General features: G+C 30.6%; 1 long non-coding RNA gene across 1 annotated transcript; it reads right to left on the bottom strand.

Moving 5' to 3' along the window:
• Positions 1-1035: 1035 nt before the first annotated feature.
• LOC134264670 (uncharacterized) lies at positions 1036-11340 on the bottom strand. Its single transcript, XR_009991594.1, has 3 exons — positions 11204-11340; positions 2733-2858; positions 1036-2474 (listed from the first exon to the last, which is right to left on the bottom strand). It is a non-coding gene; the product is annotated as an uncharacterized LOC134264670 (long non-coding RNA).
• Between the last annotated feature and the right edge of the window lie 2723 nt (positions 11341-14063).

Genomic DNA, 14063 nt, shown 5'->3' with positions numbered 1-14063 from the left:
CCCCCCTTCCCCTCACAGAAATGAATATTAAAAATATTTCTTTTTAAGGGCTTTACAAAGATTTTTTTTTACATCAGTTGTAATTTTTTTTAATTTAAATCTTAGACAAATATTATATTATATAATTTGCAATGTCAGATCATAATGTAATTCCTGATTTGTCTAACTGTTTACACCATTACATCTCTGTCAATACCTTTGTATGACAACAAATAATACAATCGATCTGTTCATTTAATTTCACTATTTCAATAAAAAATAAAGCTTTCAATTATTTTAAAAGAAGAATTCTAACGACCCTCGAACAAACAATTCTATAATCAGTATATTTCTGTTTAAAAAATTGCCAACCTAATGTTTTTGTCATACATCTTCATTATATTACTTCCCCAGTCATAAAACTTATTGCTGTAATTTTGACCATAGTATATGATCAAGATTTAAAGATGTAATTGAACGTCATTTAAATTCTTCCTCTTTTTTTATTGTATCATTAAAAGTCAAGCTTACTTCCCTATTATTTTGAAAGGAAGAATTATTAAATCACCTTTGCTTTGAAAATTGAAGATAAGCAGGTTAAAAGTTACATTCATAAATGAAAAAAATTAACTTAAAATTAGAGGAATTTCATTAGAACGGAGAATTAGGAAAAAATGCCCTCATTTTTCAATTGCTCTTTGTGTACGCTATAAATCAAGAACAATGCCGTTCAAAAAGAAACTTAATTTATATCTATTACTTGCAAGCTACCAAATGAATATATGACTAATATATAGGAGAAAATTACGTTTCTACCCTACCTATACATCTGTCTATTAAGCTGTTCGTCTCTCTGTACATCCAACTTTCTGCTTGTCCATCCTACTTAATTTTTTTTACCTAATTTGGTAATGTGGAAATTTTATTGAATTTTATCAGGACAGTACAAGGTAAACATGATTATTTGAAATATTTTCATCTCAGGAGGCCATAATATTTGTGTTTCAAAACCCATTCATATAATTTCTCTGTTAAGTCATTTGTCATTCCTGGAAATTTGGATTACCTTCTTTTATAAAATTAATATATTTCTCATTTTCTTCTTTTGTGTTTGCTAAAATTATTTGCTATAGTTAATTAATAATTATACTTTTGAGAATTCTAAAAAATTATGAAACGTAAAAAGAAGCAGAACACGAAAGCTGTTTTACAGAATTTTTCTACGTTGAAGGAGAATAAGGTTGATTTAATGTTTATTGTTTGAATTCCCATTCGACAATTTTTCACTCATATAGAGACGCCACTATATATATACCAGCGAAGGGTCTCAAATTTTGATCATTGTTTGGAACTCAGGGGTACTAAGCAGTGAGAGGACTTTTTCGTGCCAACGCTTGCCGTGACACGGTGCCTCAGTTTTTAAGGTCTCATACGAAGGACCCACAACTTTCACTTTAGAATGAAAAGCAGGAACAAGCAAGCAAGAAACAGTTGCTACAATGTTTTTTTTAATCAATATAGGTCAGTCCCAGCCGAGATTCGAACTCACGATCGCCGATCATATAATTTGAGCGCTCTACCGACTGAGTCACCTTGAAGGGTTTGAATGAGAATGGGATAAGGCGTTCTACTGACGAGAGTATTATGGAAAGAAGTAATAACTCGGATATCAACATAATTTTTGCAGTAAATATAAATAGTTTTATTATCATGATGAATATTCATTTGCATTTAGCAGTATAGAAAATATGAACCAAGCCTCTTACTATTCTCAACCCACTGCTCTGATTCTATATATGTTACCACTTTCAAAATATAGCGAAAAAGAACTGAATCTAGAGTGTTTTGTTTGACGATATGGCAAATATAAATGATGTGATGATACGAGTTATTTGACTTATGGCATTTGTTTTCATGATAAGTAAAACTATGCAAATGACACAATGCACCATTAGTAACACTATTTCATAATTATTTGAATGGAGACCAAGCAGTTGGCATCCTGAGCGTAATGAATACATCAATGCACATGACATGCATCAAACCAATCAAAGTAACAGTATAATTCTAAAGTACAATAATTCTTTTTTATGCTTGGTAGTCTAATTACAGTTGTAATGTTCTTATGTTTATGTCGATAACTACGTTGTTTTCTCAAGAACATAGTATTGACCGGTACTTTTATTTTGTTTTTCTGCGTCAACTTTCTCATCTCTGTCAACTTTTCCCGAGGAATTTTCGATTTCTGTAGCTTTAAATGACATAAAGCTTTTTTCATCAGTCAATTCCGAGGAGCATGGTTCTGGTATGGAAACACCATTGTCTGCAAAACATGATTCTGGCATGGCAACATTGTTTTGAAGATGAACTCTTCTTAATTTATCTACTTCATACAAATGATTATAAGCATGAGTTTCGTCTCCTGTTGAGAGATGTCCAGTGAAGCTCTGTTGTTCTTTATTCCCAGTTGTATTGGAGCCCGTTGGGAGATTTAGCTAAAAGTTATTTGAAGGTAAATTTAGTGATTTAAAAAGTAAAAAATGTCTATACATGCAGAGAAATTCTGTCTATTTTGGATTTCTGTGAAAACTTATCACCGTAAATATAAATGTAAACAATAGTAGATTGAGGCCATGTTTGATTTTTATAGTGGAGACATATATTCTTGTAGATATATTGTACTGGAATAATTTTATAGTACATTTGTGTATATGGCTTTGGCTAAAACAATAATAAATAGGAAAAGAGCATACCATTTCATCATTAATCTCACAGTATAATGCATTTTTTTCTTTCCTTGGTCTAGATCATTTTGTGTTTGATTATCAACTCCGTGATCATAGGCTGGATTTTGCAGATTATGTAAAAGTCGGTTTCGTCTGTAAAATTATTTCAATAAATAATCGGTGCATTTGATATGCAATATTTAGTATATGTGATTTTTTTCCCGATTTTTCATCATTTTGCATTTCCTCATAAAATAAACTGGCTTGACATAGTTTTGTAATGTTAAGATTGCACTTTAAGCACTAATTAATTCATATATTCTAAAATTTGTTCTCATTTGTAAACCTTATAAGTATGATTTGTTAATAGTTGTTATTTTGTTGAAAAAGTAACTACTATTTTCTAAATCTATTTTATTTTTAGAAAACCAAGGAGAAAAAAATTATCCAAATTTTTAAGCCTTTGAGGTAATATAAGTCTCCTCCAAAGAAAAAAAAAGGTATGTATCATCTTTCCTCAGTTCTGAAATATTCAGTTATATGTTACATTTGGTATCAAGTCAAGATATTAAAGTTCATAAGTTTTTATGTAAAATTAAAAATAATGAAAAAAACCCAAACAAAAACATTTCTATCAGATCAAAAGGAAGCAATAATCTATCTCACACAAACCCAAACGATCTGAAAGTAATTGAGAAAAAACAATACACATTTGAGAACACTGGGGGTCGTAACATAAAGGCTACTTAAGTCTAAGATCGTGCTCAAGTAGGACTTAAGTACACTCTAAAACTAAAGACCTTAACTAGAAGCGTACTTAGATTTGGCAATGTTAGCAAAACTTAGGCGTCCGGGGCTCGTAACATAAATTTTGCTAAGTATTTGAATTAATTTGGGTCGTAAGTACGTTTTAAGCATAATCTTAGGACCTGCCTAAGTACTACTTAAGTACGTTTTAAACCGTAACATAAAGCGAACAAAGCTAAGTCCAAGCTACGTCAAACTTATGTTAGATTATTTCATATGAGTCAACCTATGGTTTTTCATTTCATATAGAAATATTGCTAAATATCATTCAGTTTGGGTTTTAATTAAATACGTATTTAAGTTGACGTCCTTATCTATCGATTTTAGTTATGTAAGATCGGATTTTTTATTAAAATTACAATTCTGTAATAAATTATTCGGAATGTTTGAAAAAAAAATGCTGCACGGTCAGAAGGTGGCGGTTTTGGTTATTTGTCAATGTATGGTTATTGCTTCATTGGGACAAGTTTTATCCCCTGAGATGTTTTCAGTTTACATTTTGTAACTCTTTTGATTTGACAAATGTTCACTTTCCCTGTTATTATTGTAAGAATGACAAGATAATCGACCTTCTCTCTACTTGAAATTAAATTTCTAAAAAAAAAGTCCAATAGATTTGACCCCCCACCCCCGACTCTTATACAAGTATCAGGTCATGCATGTCCGAATAAAAGACTGCAGACGTTTTATAATATACTCATTTGCAATTTCATCAAGGATGCAGAAAAGAATTCAAGGAATATTTTATACCTCAGTCACCTCTACCGGCTGTCTTAGTTTTGCTAGGATTGCTAAATCTTAGTACACTTCTAGATACTGTCTTTCGTCGTTTTAGACTGTACTTAATTCCTATTTAAGCACGGTCTTAGACTTTAACTTTCTTCTACATATATTAAGAGTTATTAAATGTAGATTTTCGATGTTAAAACATTCCTCTATACATATTATGCATTGAAGAAAATAATTACCTCTATTGGACGCTGATTTAAGAATTTTATTTTATTTTTTTATTTTATTTTTTTGGGGGGTGGGGGTTTGGGGGGGGTGGGGGGCTGGGTGGGGAATGATCACTGATTCCAATATCACTTCCAACACAACATACATGTAAATACAAAATTTAATTTTAGGGATACGTCTATATTTAGTGGGACCTTGGTTATAGAAATAAAGTGAATACAATAATAAACAATTGATCGGTATGTTAAATTTGAAAATATGAGTTGAAATAATTTGTTAAAAAAAGAAAAGAAAGAGGATGATGACTAAACCAGTAATAAAAAAGTATCTGTGAAGTAGAATAAATGTAGAAGGATTTAGGCAGTGTTCATTACTGTTGTAGAGAGAGAAAGAGAGAAAGAGAGAGAGAGAGAGAGAGAATTGCTGTTAAGTAGAGACAGTCATGTACGAAAAAATATCCAAATTTTCTTTTTGCATCCTTGATTAAATTGAAAATGAGTATATCTTAAAACTTCTGCAGTTTTTGCTTTTGACACGCATGGCCTGATACATAGCGGGGATTCAAAATGTATTGAACTTTTTAGAGTTTCAATGAAGTCAATAGGCGGTCGATTATCTTTTCTTGTTTGGGAGAATAACATGGAAAGTGAACATTTGTCAAATTAAGAGTTACAAAAAAGTAAACTGAAAACATCTCAGGTGATAAAACAATTGTCGTGAACATTGGCAATTAAGAAAAAATCGCTACTTTCTGACTGTGTGGTATTTGATTTCAAACATTCGGAATAATTTATAACATAATAATTATTTTAATACAAAATCTAATCTTGCATACTTAAACCGATAAGTTAGGACGTCCACCTTAAGAGCAATTCTCCGTAACCACCAAAATATTTTGGCACACATAGTTACAGACTGATTTAAATTTTTATACATTAATTTAATACAGGTGTGTGAGTGATTGTAAAATCTAAAAATAGTTCTTGAATTGTAATTGGTTGCCAAGGAAACGGGATACAAACTTTCTCATTTTTGTAAATCATGAAAATCTGTACTTTTCATGAAAAACCATGTCTAGAAATGAACAGAGATATCTAAATTTGTGTTTATTGTCGTTATCCAATACTAGAGATTCAAACAAGAATATCTGCAGTTCAATTTGAATTTTACACTCGTAAGTGGTCATGTTATGCATTGCAAAATGTCAAAAATATAGTAAATTTTGCTCAGTTTTTTAAGACATAAAACAAAAAAATGCAGCCATCTACAAATTAAGCAGTAATAAAACAAGAAAGGTTGTTATTTGATTATAATTAAACAATTAAAAAATTGGTGGGCAAATGATATGTGTTAAAGAAATTCAAAGGTGAATATCCATTTTTTCTGCATTTTGAAGCGTTTTTGCTTACCTATTACTTCCCTTTGATTACTCTCTCGCGTTTAGAGGTACAATATGTAGGCACTTGTAGTGGTAAATAAATGGTTTGGTGAGAAAACTTATCAAAGCGGGTCAGGGGTGAGGATTGGCAGTGTGGAAGAAAGAAAAAGACCAAGATAAGAAGACAAGAGGTAAATATAAATATTACAAATGCTAAGTACATGTATGTATGCTTTTTTTCTCCATTTAAATGGCTTGCATGAATGTAACCCGAGATTCCTCTGCTATGAAAATTGTGACACATGAAGGGGCCTCTGCCCTGACTCTCCCCGGTACATTTCACTATAAAAAAAATACTTAAAAATACATGTAGATGGCAGAGCATGAAGACATACATCAGGTCAGACACCATCTCCTTATAATTATATAACCAGGTCCAGTACACTCAATTGATTTAGCTAAGTATATACATGTAGATAGCTAGACCTATATTTCAAAGCAACTTTTTACATTTTTTTTTTCTTTTTATTAAAAGAAATAAACAAATCGCAAGTAAATGACTACACGTGTATTAATATTTATACTAGGGAGGTTTTAAAAACAATTTAAAGCAGAGATAACTTGAAATATTTTTTTTTGTCACCTTTAGCGGGTTTGAAAAAATTGTCAAAATGGGATAATTATGAAAGCTGATGTGAAATATATCCTAAATGAAATGCAAATTTTCTGTACCAAAAAGGGGGGGAATTATATTTTTAATTTTTTTTTCTTGCAAATATACAATGCATCCATGGGGAATCAATTCTCTAAAAAGGAAAAATACAGAAAAATTGCCTGCAAAAGTCAATGCTTTCCATATAAATTCATGGACTGAAAAAAAAAATTATAGCCTAATATTTTGCACTGTAAATTTCTATCCCATGCATTCATAGTATTATTGATCAAGTAGTTCTTGACCTGTCCTTTTTTTGTAAGGATAATATATGACGTTCCTTTTGATCATGTTGACAGAAAGATAATTAATAAATATATTGATTTTTATTATAAAATTAGTCAATTTTTATCATGAATTAAGTGATTTTTAACATGATTAGATTATATTCTTATTTTTTGTTTGTTTTCAAAGGATTCACCAAAGAGGATGAAATAGAAAAGGAATATCAGCAAATACACATGTAAATCATGGCGGCTATAACGGAATCCAAATGAAACCTTGGTGTTAATCTTGGAAAAGACAATTTCAGGAATTTGGACAGCTTATAGATGCATCTCTTCAAGGTATCCAGTTTCAAAAATCAAATCTAAATTGTTAGTCAGAAAACACAGCACTACATATACATATGTAGTAATGGTCTGCTTATTTCTCATTTTATTGATCAAAATGGTTTTGAAATCATTATAATACATGTATATGCATGTATCAAGAAAACTTGTTAAACAGTTTAACTTGAACAACTGCCAGAATGATAATTAGAAAAACACATTTCTTGATTTAGTATTAATTCAGTTTTGATATTTGTCTTCATTTAAAGATATTGAACATGTTGAAAAATGTTTTTTACTTCTGCAGGTAGAAAAAAGTCATCTTAAATAAAAGACTGGAGATGCAACATCATGAAGTTTATAATGAAATCGGTAACCTGCAAAGCTGAATATTAAAAAATCCCCAAACAACGGCGAAGCCTTCAAGATATGGCATTGAATTTTTTCCTTAGAAAGTACCAAGGTGTCCGTTACTAATAATTTAGTTTCCCAAACAGGGAGCAATGTAGCTGGCTTGTCAGAGTGATTTTCCTGAAGATGAAATTGGAAATGAGAATATTCATGTGTGTCTCCATGCTGGAAATTCAGAAGATTCAACCATATTTCTAATCGACTCAGTGAGGTCATTATTTAAGGAAGTTCTTAACAGCACTCTAAAGAGCTCTACTTGAAGGAGTAGTTGTATGCAGTAAGAGTGATTTGCCCTTGGAAGTCGGATAGAAAAAAAAATGATTGCTTTATACCATTTATTTCACAATTATTAAAATATTTTTACTAGCATTATCTTAGACAAAGAATAAGTAATTGAATTAATATTCAAATTTATTTCCCCAAAAGTCAACAACAGTGTTTTCTGTTCATGAATAATTCATAACATTTTTCGAGTAGAAATAATGCAGGTACTTGTTGAAAATGAACTAATTGTCTCAATGTGCATACCTTTATATGATAATTTTTTCCTTAATAGAAAGTCTGTAGATCACTTCTTGATACACATGTATTGTTCAGAGCTTCTTTAAATTGCATATGATATGGTTTGCTAATTAAATACATTGTAGCTGATAATTTTGATGGAGGTTCGAAAAAAATTTCACACGCCAACAATACTTGTCCTAATTGTAATACTTTATAGCCTTTTGTGCTATCATATGTAGCAAGTAAATTTTTAATTACTTTGTGTTTTGGATTGCAGTATTTTGTTTCATGTTCATATTTTATAAAAACATGTAATTTCGAAATTATGATGCAGCCTTATTAACTGCAGTAATGAGTAATAGAAGACTGTTTTTGTATTGTGCTAGAAATTGGGTGGGGGTCTATATTTAAGATCATATTCTCACCTATAGATATGAATAAATATTCTTTTATGGGTCAGCTAACAATATCTCATTGATTTTCCAGATGTTAAGCTTAAATTCATTGAAATTTTTCTTTAAAAAGAACAAATATATCTTGTTATATGAAATGTTCATAGAAGCTGTTTTTTTTTTTGTTTTTTTTTTTTTTTTTGGCGAAATGCCAATTTTATGATTTTTCATTTTGTTATAGTCAATATTTGTTGTTATTTGCCCATAAATGTTTTTGAATATTTTCATTACTTGTGACAAGTACCTTCAGATGAAATAAGTGATACATTGTGAAAGTTCTGCTAATTGTTTTATTTTTCTTCCCAAAATGTTGTTATTTTTCAGTTTTGACTAAATTTGGAAAAGTTGATATTTTGCCATTGTTTGACAAAGTATCTGCAGTCTTTTCTTATGACATGCAAGGCCTGATACATGGGGTGATACAAAATAAATGTACTGGACTTTTAAGAGTTTCAATTTCAAGTAGATAGACGGTCGGTTATCTTGTCTTTTCTGCGATAATAATATCATCAAAACAAAAGATTTACAGTATGTAAGCTGAAAACATCTCGGGTGATAAAACGGGTCCCGATAAAGCAATAATCATACATTTACAATGAATCTAAAATCGCCACTTTATGATCGTGCAGCATTTGTTTTCAAACATTCCGAATAATTTATAACAGAATTATAATTTTAATAATTGATGATTAATAATTTATAACGAAATCTTACCTAACTTAAATCGATCGGTAAGGCGCCAGTTTACATATGTATTTAATTAAAACCCTAACTGAATGGCATTTAGCAATTATATATATATATATATATATATATATATATATATATATATATATATATATATATATATATATATATATATATAATGAAAGAAAACCATAGTTTGACTCATTTGAAATATTTTAAACATAAGTTTGACTTAGCTAAGACCTCGCTAAGTTCGTTTTATGTTACGGTTTCAAAACATACTTAAGTAGTACTTAGACAGGTCATTAGATTATGCTTAAAACTTACTTACAACCCTACATAAGTCAAAAACTTAGCAAGCTTTATACTACACGCCCTGATCACTAATTCCAGTATTACTTGAGAGAGAGAGAGAGAGAGAGAGAGAGAGAGAGAGAGAGAGAGAGAGCTGTTGAGAAAGAAGTGGAGACATACGATCTGCAGTCTTTTCTTTTGACATGCATGGCCTGATACATGGGGGGGGGATACAAAATAAATGTATTGGACTTTTTAGAGTTTCAATTTCAAGTAGGTCGACGGTCGGTTATCTTGTCTTTTCTGCGATAATAATATCATCAAAACAAAAGAGTTACAAAATGTAAATTGAAAACATCTCAGGTGATAAAACGGGTCCCGATAAAACAATAATCATACATTTACAATGAACCACAAATCGCCTCTTTCTGAACGTGCGGGATTTGTTTTCATACATTCCGAATAATTTATAACAGAATTATAATTGTAATAATTGATGATTAATAATTTTATAACGAAATCTTACCTAACTTAAATCGATAAGTAAGGCCGCCAATTTACATACCTGGGGTATGTATTTAATTAAAAACCCTAACTGAATGGCATTAAGCAATATAACTATATAAAATGAAAAACCATAGGTTGACTCATTTGAAATATTTTTAACATGTTTGACTTAGCTATGACCTCGCTAAGTTCGCTTTATGTTACGGTTTAAGACGTACTTAAGTAGTAATTAGACAGGTCATAAGATTATGCTTAAAACGTACTTAGGACACTACTCAAGTAAAAAACTTAGCAAGCTTTATGTTACGAGCCCCTGGTCTAAAACACGATTACTGGAAGTTCCAAAAGAGAGATGATATTAACTCTGTGTAAACGTTTGATTGCAAACTGTACCTGTATAAATAAATCTATAAATCTACATGCAAGTTCTTCTAGAATACAATCATAATGATCAAACGTACCGAAAATAAAACGATACTCTCCGCTGCAAATTAAAATTGTTTATGTACTATTTCTATTTTTTTTTTTTCATTTTTTTTTCAATGCACACTAACATTACGCATGCCTTAAACATTCACTTAATTCTGAAAATGTTATCAAGTCTTCCTTTTCATACTTAACGAAAAACATAAAAATGGAATAATTTTTATCGACAAAATGCATGAAGAAATAAAGGTCACTCGCCCATCATAATAAAAAAGGCTTACTGTATTTTGCTTCAAATTAAGTTTACTACTTTTACATTTTCATTCATTTGCCAGTGAAAAGTGGGAAAGTGGTTATTTAAGCGCGTTGGTTCTAAAGTTGCAGAATAAGATTTGATAAAAATGTCATCGTAATATTGATAGAATTGATCAGCTAATTATATAATAAGCTTTTTTTTCCAAAAGAAAAATATTTTTTTTAATCTAATCTACTATATTTCTACTTATTTGAGTTGTAAATCTTTTAAGCACATATTTTATTGCTCAGCGCATTTATCTATATACTAGTTTTGCAAAGGAAAAAAAAGGGAAAAATTAATAAATAATTTACAGTGCACTTAATTAAGTATTCACTGTGAGGAATATATGAATGCATATATAGAAAATACTGGTTCTAGTCTGCCTTTTATATATGTGCAACAGAAATAGAATTTAGTTTAAGATTTTTAGCTCTCGTTCCTTTTCACTTTTCTTTCGTTTTAGTTTCCCATTTTGTAAGTAATAAAAGGCTTGTAATATGTGACTTAAAATTACCTTTTCTGTTTTCTTTGTTTACTTCTCAGAACACAGAGGAAAATAAAGTTTGTGATGAGTGATCCAAATAAAGTGCCACCAATTACAGATCCGACAAAGGTTTCAGGTGAGAAATAACCTCGATAAGGATAAACATCGGTAACTGTGTTATAAAATTATATTCTTATTTGTTTTGTTTTAGGACAGTTATATAATTTCTTCATATTGATTCAAACGACAGTGTATTTAAATATTTATAAAATACCGTTTTCTCTTTCAGTCAATGTATGATTCCAACATCCGTCCTGATCTGTAAAAACATAATATTTTAACATGGCAACTATATATACTCGTACAAAGACACCACATACCTACAGCATGCCTTTTTTCCTTCATTCAAAATGTAAAAGTGAGCGGCAAGAGGTATTCCCATGCTGTATAGAAATAACATAATAATGGATTAAAATGAAAATTTAAGGAGAAATAATTGTGAAAAATTAAATTTGTAATTGGAATTATAAGAATCAAACGTTCTTTTTCAGAATTTATATCAATTTGTAAGACCACAGAACATTAACTGGCAAGATTGGAAATATACAGCTTACGACATTTCGATTTGTTTCAATCAAAACATTCAATGATAGACAACGCAATGGGCGGGTACAAATTGACGCAGAAGGCCGAGAAAACATTGGATTGAAATTCTAGTTTGAAATTCATTTTCAATCCACCTGAGCTGTTTTCAAAAGCAAAATGTGAATGTATGATCCAAAAACAAATATATTCATTTCCCAAATAAATATTGGTTGAAACTTATATTGAAATGAGTTCTTAGCCTATAATCTTAAGGACACTTGTACATACCGGGTATGTAAAAGTCACAGAAAACATTTTTTTTTTCAGGAGACGGTCATTTGATTCTAGAAAGGGGGCTGTCAAAATTGTAGAGTCAGCTCATGCTTTGTACCAATTTATTTTTAGGTTGACAAGAGCTTTTATAGTTTTGTCTTCAGTAAAAGATGTCTGACAACTTATCTATTTCCAAGACCATTAAACTCATCCCCCCAACATACAAAGATTATACAAAAAAAATATTTGTCCCTTCATATAGTTCTTTAAAACGCGTGACAGAAAAATATGATTTATATATTATTTGCAAATTATACTGAAATTGAAATTACTTGTCTTCTAGGTCAATCAGTAATAATGTGCCTTCTGTAGCGTAGCTGAGATGGATTAAAAATGAAATTCAAACTAGAATTTCAATCCAATGTTTTCTCGGCCTTCCCCGTCGAATTGTTCAGGCCCATCTCATTGTCTTTCATTGAATGTTTTAATTGTAACAGATAGAAATGACGTAAGCTGCATATTTCCAACCTTGCCAGTTAATGTTCCTTGTTCTTAAACCCATGCTGTTGTAGTTACAAACTTACAGACCCTAACCGTGCTACTACACACTCGAACGTTACGGTTCGGTACGCTTTGTGCACGAAACAGTACGCTTTATGAACGGAACGGTTCGTTTTGTGAACGGTACGGGTACGCTTTGTGCATGGAACGGTTCGCTTTGTGAACGGTACGGTAAGCTTTGTGCATGGAACGGTTTGGTTCGTTTCTGAGGTGTAGTAGCATGGTTTAGGGTCTGTAAAATAACTGTGCTTCAAATTTTTATTCAGATAGTGAGTACAATTTTAGATACTATTTACTTATAGAAACCAAATATTTCTGTATATTAAACAAACAAAAAACTAAAATTTTCTTCAAAAAAATGAAATAACAATTTATTGTACCTCCTACGTCCACATACGTACAGTTATTGCATACAGCTGAATCCAGTAATGTTGTACAATCTACAAAATCAAATTGAAATTTTAAAAGCAACTTGGCCGGGAATAAAGTATTTGTTGAATGAACATTTGTTAACATATTTACTCACTAGTACATCGAAACCGGCCATCTGTTACATGTGCAAAGTAAATATTTACAGAGGGCTAAGAGGATCACTGGAAATATCCCACCTGTTCATAATTTAAAAAAAGTTATTTGAATATATTTATTAATTTCATATAAAAGAGTGAATCATTATCACTTTCAGTTACAAATTGTGAGTTGCTTTTACAAATTAGCTTTACTAACTGTCCAGAGATTTAAATATTGTAATGTCATAAAAAGCAGAATATAAACAATAAACAATTGACACATATATCCAAGTCCTCAGGCTGTTGCTTGTTTCACGCTTGTAAAATTCAGAACACCCTGCGTATGTTATAATATGAAAACGTTCCCAGTATCTCAGGACATATTTGCATTGACATGGAAATGTCGTTCATGGAAATTATAATTGTATCCTATACCCAAACAAATTCATTAGTTTTCGGGTCATCTGTACAATTTGTGACGAAAAAATCTCTTTTAAAATCATATTTAAAGAGAATTCTTTTTAATTTTTTTTCATACTTAGCGTTGACTATTTATAAATTGATCATTTTATTTTACTGCTTTTGTAATTCATCATCCTAGTGAACATTTTCGGAATCGCGTACACCTGACACCGTACTGCGGACTGCGGACTTTCGAACAAAAGACCGCTTTCAGGGAACGTATAGAAATACGTTTTCAGTCTTTCTTAACTTTACTGTACATTCTTTCATTTTTCTGGGATTGTTTTCATGCATGTGACACAATTTAAACATGGAAACAGATTTAAAAGAAAAATTATAATTATAAGCTTAATTTGTGTTTATTGAGTAAATAAATTTTATTTGACATTAAAGAATATTGTTGAGCATCATTTTGATGACCAAGGAAGCCGCTTTCTATGTGACGTATCAATCCAGAGTTGTCAATTATGACCTGTGCATGTAATGCATGATATTTCCTG

The sequence above is a fragment of the Saccostrea cucullata genome, unplaced genomic scaffold (assembly GCF_032062105.1).
Source record: "Saccostrea cucullata isolate Sc308-1 unplaced genomic scaffold, CSIRO_AGI_Scuc_v1 ctg11069, whole genome shotgun sequence".
Lineage (NCBI taxonomy): Eukaryota > Metazoa > Mollusca > Bivalvia > Ostreida > Ostreidae > Saccostrea > Saccostrea cuccullata.
Note: the sequence above shows the minus strand (reverse complement) of the source record. Positions and strands in the feature narration are given on the sequence as shown.